General features: G+C 36.8%; 1 protein-coding gene across 3 annotated transcripts in view; it reads left to right on the forward strand.

The window, feature by feature from the left end:
• PLEKHG1 (pleckstrin homology and RhoGEF domain containing G1) overlaps positions 1 to 8,901 on the forward strand; it is a 202,607-nt gene that overhangs the window by 46,143 nt on the left and 147,563 nt on the right. Inside the window, exons 1-2 of one of the 3 annotated variants that reach the window (XM_017673936.3) lie at positions 4,376 to 4,694; positions 5,063 to 5,125. The gene's annotated coding sequence lies outside the window, so the exon portion shown is untranslated. Of the gene's footprint in view, positions 1 to 4,375; positions 4,695 to 4,818; positions 4,842 to 5,062; positions 5,126 to 8,901 lie in introns of those variants that run through there. The other 2 variants (XM_017673929.3, XM_037022991.2) reach the window with 2 other exon arrangements.

Raw genomic sequence — 8,901 nt, forward strand, 5'->3', positions numbered from 1 at the left:
GCTGCTTATAAAAATTTTCTGATTAGAAATGTTCACCCATTTCTATGGCTTCCTCCATTTCATTAGGGACAGAAACTGCTGAAACCCTATAACTTGAATTGTCTCCTTTCTTCTTATTCATATATGGACCTGAGTATCTTTGAAATTCTTGCCTTACTCATAATATTTCTCCACTGGTGTGCTGCCAAGCCCCAAATTTTAAGATTAGCAGTACTTTTATGATTTTAAGAACCTGCTGTATGACTGCAGCTGTCTCTGGGCCTGGTTGTTTGCTAAATGTAACACCCCCGCCCCCCAGCCCCCGTCCAATGGATGGAGGTTCGGGAGGGTAAAACTGAATCTGTCCTAGGCATTGCTGGGTTCTCAGCACCTATGCCTGGTACATCATTGGCGCTCCAGTATTGGGTGCATTCCAAGCATTTTAGAAGAAGCTCGGGTCCTTTGGGTAATAGGAAAGTGAGTTAGGAAAGTGATGACAACTGTATTATAGCATTTGCAGTAGAGCTGTCATCCAATCTGTTCCCTGGCATGCATCCTCTCAAAGCCTGCTGTCTTGGGCAAAGGCTGGGTAGCATTCAGATGAAATCATTTATCCAGTCATTTATTCACTACTTCTTATTTTTGCCAAGTGGCACCTCCAACATTGAAAAATAAAGGGAAATGTTGTTGGGATCCCCACTTCTACTTGGCCAGCTTTTCCTATTAAGGAGCCCACTTTGCTGTAAGAATGAAAAAGAGAGCAACATGGAGGGGAATAGGAGGAAGGGGTCACCTAGTGGAATTCCTAATCTCCGATTAAATACTGGAATTAGCAACCCATTGTCAAGTAAAATGCCAGCTATGAGTCTCTTTAAAAAAAGAGTCAATAGAAAATGGTAGAATCTCAGGTCTGGGCCATCAAAATCTGGTATGCAGAGTTTTGTTGTCTATCTGTTTTGGTTTCCTTTTTTAAAAATGCACAGCCAATATACCATGAAATGTAGCCCAGATTTGGGAAGCATCTGATATCATCCTAACATATCTTAATATGTATAAAGAACTTGAAGCAGTTCTATCTAGTGTTGGTGTGTGATTCTGGAGAAACCAGGGATCAATACAGACTAAAAACTGTGTTTGTCTAAAAGTTCAACTCATTTCATAAATTTCATTTATACACAGCATGCAGTGACTGATGAGATGCAAGCCTGATATATAATATCAGGACTGAGTAAGTAAAACCTTCATTTTGACAAATTTTTCCTAACATGTCTGTTAAAATACTGCTAAAAACAATTCAACTTATTAAAAATTGCCGGATGTATGTAGTTTTTCCAAGAACACATCCATTTTGTAATATGAGATGTGTTCCTTAGCGACACAATGCTTTACTCATTTTGTAGCCCATGCCTGATACTTACCAGGTGTTCACTGCATAATTTAATCAAATTGTGGGTAAAACTAGTGTATTTACTGGTTAGGAAGCCAATAAATATAATCTTTTGAAAGATTTGTACCCCTTCTCCATAGTCTCCACTTCAATATTTGAGGGTTTTTTTTAAGTGGTTGTGACCCACTGACTTTCTTTCAGAACAAGAAATGGCCAATTAGAGATAGCAAATTAGAAATAAAAATTGACTGTTGGCTACATATAGTCTATCCTGATCTAAAGTCCCTTGATTTCTGGTAGCCTCTTATGTGCATTTCTGCTTTCACTTTGTTTCTTCTATGAAGGGCCTGTGTTTTACCCAAGAAATAAGGATAACAAATTTCACACTTATGAACAAATTTTGGGGGCTTCTCTATTCCAAATAGTTGATATTTTAAGGGAAGATGTTTTTGCTTTGGGTCTTTATACAGTCATCATAAGTAGAGGTATTTTTATCAGATTTTTAAATCATCCCTTGTTTGAACCATGCCTTCTCATACCATTAAAGGCTGCTTTTACCTAGTCACTGAATATTATGGTCCTGCAAAGCTAATTAAGGCGTTTTATTTTATCCATTCCATGTAAGAGCAAAGTTGGTCCCTTTTATGGATAATTTCATTAACATTCATTCTGAATAACTAAACTGATGCCATAGTAATTGTCAGGGACACACAGCTTTTAGTGTCTGTCCTCATTCTATTTAGAATTAAAGGTAAGCTTATTTTAGGCACTGTAGCTGAAAGGACATGATGACGTATTTGGACCTGTGTCTCCTTTTTATGAGACCAACCCTGACATTTTATTTATTTTTATTCTTAAACTCACATTAGTTGTATTTTGCCTCTGTAACTTATTTTAAACATCACCTTGCATGTATTCCAGACTATAAGTTTAACATTGTTCTTTAGCCAAAAGCAATAAAATGTGACCTATTTTACCATGATTCAGTGAAGTGCAATCAGCATTTTCTTTTCACAAACGTAACATCAGTGGCTATTTATAACATTTCCTCAACCATTAAAAGTGTGATTGAAGTGTTGTGGGGGTTTTTTGTTCTAACATCAAATCGTATTCGTTTTTAATGCTCTGGTATACAATATATTAGTGGATTTTGCACTTAAGGCCGGATAATCAAATATTCTTAATGTGTTTTTTTCTAAAAATCCTGTCTTGAGTTTATAGAACAGCTTCTAAAGCCCTCTAGCACTCACCTATAAATAAGCATTGCTGATTGTAAAAGCCTTTTCCTGTTCTCATATTCCTATAATGGTAGTTCACCTTCTACAGACCAAAAATAAAAATTCCTTGGTTTACCTCATATTGAATATCCTGGCTAGATGATGCTTTTTTTCCTTCTCTAAAAAAAACCTTGTCTGTACTTTTCATCATTTCTGATGGGGAAACCATTGTCCTGAAGATTTCCTTAGATGTTTTCTATATAGATTCTTCATTTTAAGCGTAAGTTTTCTGTATGATTTATTTTCAAACTGTCTTGTCTGGTCCTTGCTGCCACTGGACATAAAACATTGCTTTTTATATATATGATGATTCACATCATCTTATGGCACCTTTACTACTTCCAATAGTTTTTTGTAGTTGTATTAGATATTTCTTTTGAGTTTTCTAGGTATTCAGCTTTGTCACCTGCTGATGATGGTGGTAACTTCATCTGTCCATTTCCTTTTACTAAATGCATTGTGAGCTTCTTTTGTTTTATCCCTGACTTTTTAATAAAAATGTTGTCTGTTGGCTTTAGATCTTTTTCAAAATTCTGGTAAATGATCTTTCCATTTCTAGATCACTGGAAGGTTATCAGCTGTAAGTGCTGAGTTGATCACTGCTATTTTGGCATCTTTGAACACATGAATTTGTGTTGATCTCTTGTGACCTATTAGAGGAGGAGGGAATCTGTTTATACAATAAACCCACTTAATATTGTTGTGTCATTATTTTAACATACTAGAAGTCAGGATTTCTGAGCATTTTAATTAGTATTCTTCTGTCTTACCTAAGTCAAATTTTTTTCTCTCTCTTTGTATCTTCCCAAGTTTGGTTATCAGCTTGTGCTGGTTCATCAAACAGACTGAGGAGCACCCCCCCACCACCACCACCTTGTTCTATACCCTGACTGCTTTTTATACAGTTTGGGAATTATCTAATTCTTGGAGTAAGCCATGTTTATTAGTTTTTCAGCTTTTATATTTCCAGCTCATTTTTAATAATTAAATACTGCCTTAGAAAATTGTTTCCATTGAGATGGTCAAAGTTATTCACAAGGATATTTTTATTTAATACTGTGAATTTTTAAATCTTATCCATGTCTGTGATATATTCCTCTAATAATTTTAGCTTCACGTTGGCTTTGAAGATGAGATTTGCCTGAAATCTGCCTATGAGGTATTTCATTCAGTAATGAAACCTGTGACTGCTTTTTAAATATCTAAATGATAAATTCCTGTTTTTGTTTTTATTTCAGACTTTCATATATTTATTGCTATTTTCAAACTTAACTAAGTTTAGATATGTCATTTCTTTGTGCTCTCTAATTCAATTTAAAAAAAGCACTTACTAATGTCATAAGTAAAACTGCATTTTTTTACTCCACATATGCAAAATGCAATCAGCTTACTTCATTACCTACTCCCACTTTTTTGCCCTTTTCGGTAACATGACCCAGGATTTCAGAGATGTAGATGGAGCTAGTTATTACAGTAAAGTATTTTTAGACATTTTTTCAAAAATTTTAAAAACGGTCACTCTATTTGGACTGTTTTAGAATAGTTAGCATAGTTTATTCATTGTTCACCTGCTTTTAATGCTCTCCATCCATGCTGCTATGTGATTACTTTTTCACTCTTAATTTTTTAATTTTAATTCATCCCTCAATCAACTAGAACATTTTCAAGGAAGTTTTTATCATGAAGCTATGCAGCTGATATATTTCTAAGCTCATTTGTTTTTTTTCCATTAAAATTCCACAAACATTGAAACATCTATGGTTCTTTCTTTTCAAAAATAATGACCAGAAAACAGTGACTCCAAATTTTACCTGACGTAATTTTCACCCCCTGACCTTTCACCCCGACCCCAACTACTTTGCAGAGTGAGAAAGTGAAAGTAATTATGGGACAGAGCCATGGAGAGGCACTCAGGGATAGAGTGGCTACGGCCTTGGAAAGTTTTTCACATCCTGTGAAAGACTTGTGTTTCAGAGATAAGGATACTGTGGCTGAAACTGAGTGAAATCATCCACTCTTCTTTGCTTCTCAGAGTTTCATTTCTCCTCCAGGTAGGGGAAGTTCTTCCTGGCTCTGGCAAGGCAGAAGTCAGTTTTTAGTGCTACTGAAAGTTCAAGTCTCTTTAGAATTTTCTGAGTATTTCAAGGGAGGGGAAAAGTCAAGAATGGGGCAGCTGTAACTTTCTAATACCACGTTCTGTAAGTTTTTTGTTTCTTAGGTAAATTGTTATGGTTACTGTTACAGATTATTACAGACTAGTAGCATAGATCTGGCATTTTCCAGGGAAAATTCTGGCCTTTTTGCAGCCAGTTTTTCTTTTGCCACTTAAAATTAGCCCTGATATCTCATCCATGTTCCACTGAAATAATGCTGGAGGTAATGTTTAAGTAAAAAACTATTTTTTGTGTTTCTCCTACAGGTGAAGACAGATGGTGCGCATCTATGAATGAATGAAGACATTGGAAATATTTCAACTATAAAAGTGAGCTGTTTTCATTGTTGCCTCTTGAGTATGAAACATGGTAAAGGATTAATATATTCATAATTGAAGTTTGCTAGGTATTTTTATATAAGTACATGTAAGTAACATTTTTCATGCTTTTAACTATTTTTTTTAGACAGAGTAACAAATATTATAACTGCAGGATGAAATAGGAAAGAAAATGAATACTTCAGAATATATCCAAGAGGAAGCAAATTGGAGTCAGGAAAAGTAAACCATAGTATGACCCAGTTTGGAGTCATTTCTTACCATTGTCCCTTTACTGTTAAGGACTCAGTCTTTTAGGTCATATTTTAAATTTGTTTTATTGGCCAGAGAGTTCTTCTTATCCTTTTTAACTTCTTCTTTTTCTTCAGGATTTAAAATCTCAATCCAATTTTGTGGTAGTAGTACTCAAAAAACCACAATGGATGATAAAAGGCAAAGGAAGGAAGGGGATATTCCTTTTTTTTTTTTTTTTTAGGTTTAGGCAATTATTTTACTGTTTTCTTTCCTAAGTACTTTGATTTATCAGACTCTGACCACATTATCAGCCATTTGTCAAGACCTGAAATATTGAACTAACATTGCTCAACTAGGTATGGAACGTTTACTAGAATAAGAGGAATAGATGAGGAACTTCAGGCTAATAACCTTAGCATTATCATTTTTTACTCATAAGTTTAAGCTTTCAATTTTACACTAGGTTTTTTTTAAACTGAACAGTAAGATAAATTAAAAGCATATGTGTAAAGATGCATTATAATTTTGTTGCCTTTAGCTAGAAAAATAATAGCGCTTTACTGGAATCGCAAATATTTGACACACTGCAGTATTCTTCTTGAAATACTCAAAGTTATTACGATGGTGAATGGTATTTTAATGGAGTAAAGATGACTTTGGTTGTGTCAGCGTTGAGAATTCACCAATGTTTTGTTAACTGGTAAAACAATGGCCTTCTTACTGCAGATCTTCATGACTGGCAAAAACGTCTCAGAAGTTCCTTTGCTTAACCAATGAGTAGAGTGCTGAGTAGCTTAAAAATCCGGAGTCTGTAGTCTAGAGCTGACTTGACCGTTAGACCCAATGCCTAAGGTCTGTGATACTTTTCATGGCTGATGAAAATGTTTTAATTTCTTTTAAAAGCAAAACAAACAAACATGAATTAATAGTAGTAAATATATAATAATGAACCCAGACCAGATTATGTTTTCCTTTATACCAATGCAATCATAAAATACAATTTTTGGAGTTGTTTATGGAGGAAAGGGCCAAAGTACCCAGAGACCCCAAAAGCCATTGTGGGGCCCTGGGTCACAGTCAGGCACACCCTACATGACATTCAGTCCCTTGAATGCTCTTTTTCCCCTTTTTTTGAAGAGCAGTAATCATTTCTTTTCTAGAAATGATTATCGTCTCTGCAAAAGAGTTCATAGACTTGTCTGCTCATCAGAGAGACACAAGTTCTCTCTTTAAAGAAAGAAGTGGTGTATTGTTAGGTGAAATAACTTTGGTTATTCATTCTGTTTTCCTAGCATAAAATAAATACTTCTTCCCTTGAGAGACCCACTGATACTCTGTTTGCTTTGTAATATGATATGGAAATAAGGGAAGGAAAAGCAAGACTTGACTCAGAAGTCTTTGGTCCCTTTTGAACAAGTGCTGCCTCAGGGGTATATGTTCCATGAGACCAGTCGCTCACCCTGCCTCCTTGCTGCTGTGGGGGTCTAGAATTTTTTAGTTCTTCCCTAGTTGCTGATCTGTATTACTGAGTAATACAACATTTCAGTTATCATGATTGCTCTGGTTTTGTCTGTTTCTAGAAGCCATGATCTAGTTTTGGAGAAAATATTTTGTTACTCTTCAACTGTACTGACTGTATAAATTGTACATAGAATATCTTATGAAAGTAACCTGTTAATTTGAAGTACCTGTGTTGCAAGCCTGAGGAACTTCTTTTTCAAAATAGGTGCCCACTGAAATATAAACTCCCGGAGAGCCAGGATCTTTATCTGTTTTGTTCATTGCTATATACTCTAGCAAGAAAGAGCAGACGTGTAAGAGAAGCTCAAATGTTTGCTGAAAGAATGAATGAGATAATGTCCAGCTTCAGAAAGGCCATGGTATACCTCTGAAGTACTCTGAAATTGTTTGGGATATATAACTGACCTGCTGAACCTCTAGTTCTCAAACTAGCAAGTGTCTGGGCACGTACACAAAAATGTACATGGTGCATCAATATAAAATAATGTCTGTTACCACAAACTGTATATAAGAGCTGTCTTCTCTTGGGTAGCAAGCTAGTATATGCATTGAGCACCACTTTATCAAACTAAGCTAGGAAAGCAAGAGAATTCTAGGTAGAAGTAACCTTCTCTCCAGCTCTTGAAGACAAAAGTCTAGGGTTGTAAACGGAAGGAATCAACTGACCTTCTCTAGTGGTATTTGGTTAGGTGATCCTGATTTACAAAAACTTATGAAAAATGAGAGGCATATAGGCCAGTTTTGCATGGTTTGTTGACTCAAGGGGAACTAGCTTGTGTTATTTTTCTGTAGGTATGACATGAGGGAGTGTGTGCATGGGATTCAGCTCCAAGACTACATTTTCGAAGTATCACGGAAAAAATACATGCATACACACAGTCATATATACACATATGTTTTTTCTGAATAGACTTGCCCCTGCATTCTATTCTCAGTGCCTCCTTGTCCAGGCACTGATGAGAGTGTCTGGCAGGGCTCCTGCTAACTCTGCACCACATGGAGATGCCCAAAGAGCAGAAAGATGCCAACTAAATGCTCCAAGGCATGCACCAGACGCCTCGGTGCTCCAGCATCCTGGTCTTTCCTGTTCTCACTGATAGTTTCCAAGTCCCTTACACTGCCAAATGGGGGAACAGGTAGTGGGGTGCTTTTTAGTGGAGCTGTCATAAATCTGAGCTCATATACCTACCCCTGCCAGACTCGTCATCACTAAGCACAGCTGCAGTGGTGTCTGTGACCCTGTAATGTGGCCATGCTCTCTGGACGGTAAGCGTCACTCCAGGATCTGTCTTCCCTGTCTGAGGGCTCTGACTGCCCTTCCAGGAGCAGTTGCAGGAAGCACCTGCACTGAGCCCATGCGGGTCCACAGCTGCTTCTGTGGTACCTCAAAAGTACATAGTTTTGAGCTGGAGGCCTTGTGAGATCAGAATATTGTGGCTGATTTCCCCTAAGACTTACAAACCGTATGATGAAGGCATGCTTAGGGAGGAAGGAGCACAGCACATGCCTTCACGTGTCCTCTAAGTGACCTTGTCACCATGTTCTCAGGGCCCTGGAAATATCTTACTTAGGGCTGATAGATTTGTCGGAAAGCAGCTAATGAAAGGACTATCAGTAACTACAGCATAAATGATTCACATTGTGAATAAATAGCTTGTATTGAGCTAGACGTTGCTAATAATACAACCATCCAGGGGAACTCTAGGCACCGTGCTAGAGGCCAGGGGCTTAGTGCAGTGCAGAATCTTTAAGAAGTCATTGCGATGCTCTGCTTCAGTTTCATTCATTGCAAAATCCCCTGAATACTTCTTGACATAACACTGTCATGAAGATAATATTTTTAAATGTATAATTGAAGATTAAAAGTGTTACAACAGCCAAATACAGCAGTTACAAAAATATGGCACAAAATGACAGCATTCGGAAAGATGAACAGATCTGACTCCATCTAAATATTAAGTGTCTCATCTATTAAAAGATAACTCCTACTGAAGAGTTCTGGAGGTTGGCTG

Source organism: Manis javanica, chromosome 13, assembly GCF_040802235.1.
Source record: "Manis javanica isolate MJ-LG chromosome 13, MJ_LKY, whole genome shotgun sequence".
Classification (NCBI taxonomy): domain Eukaryota; kingdom Metazoa; phylum Chordata; class Mammalia; order Pholidota; family Manidae; genus Manis; species Manis javanica.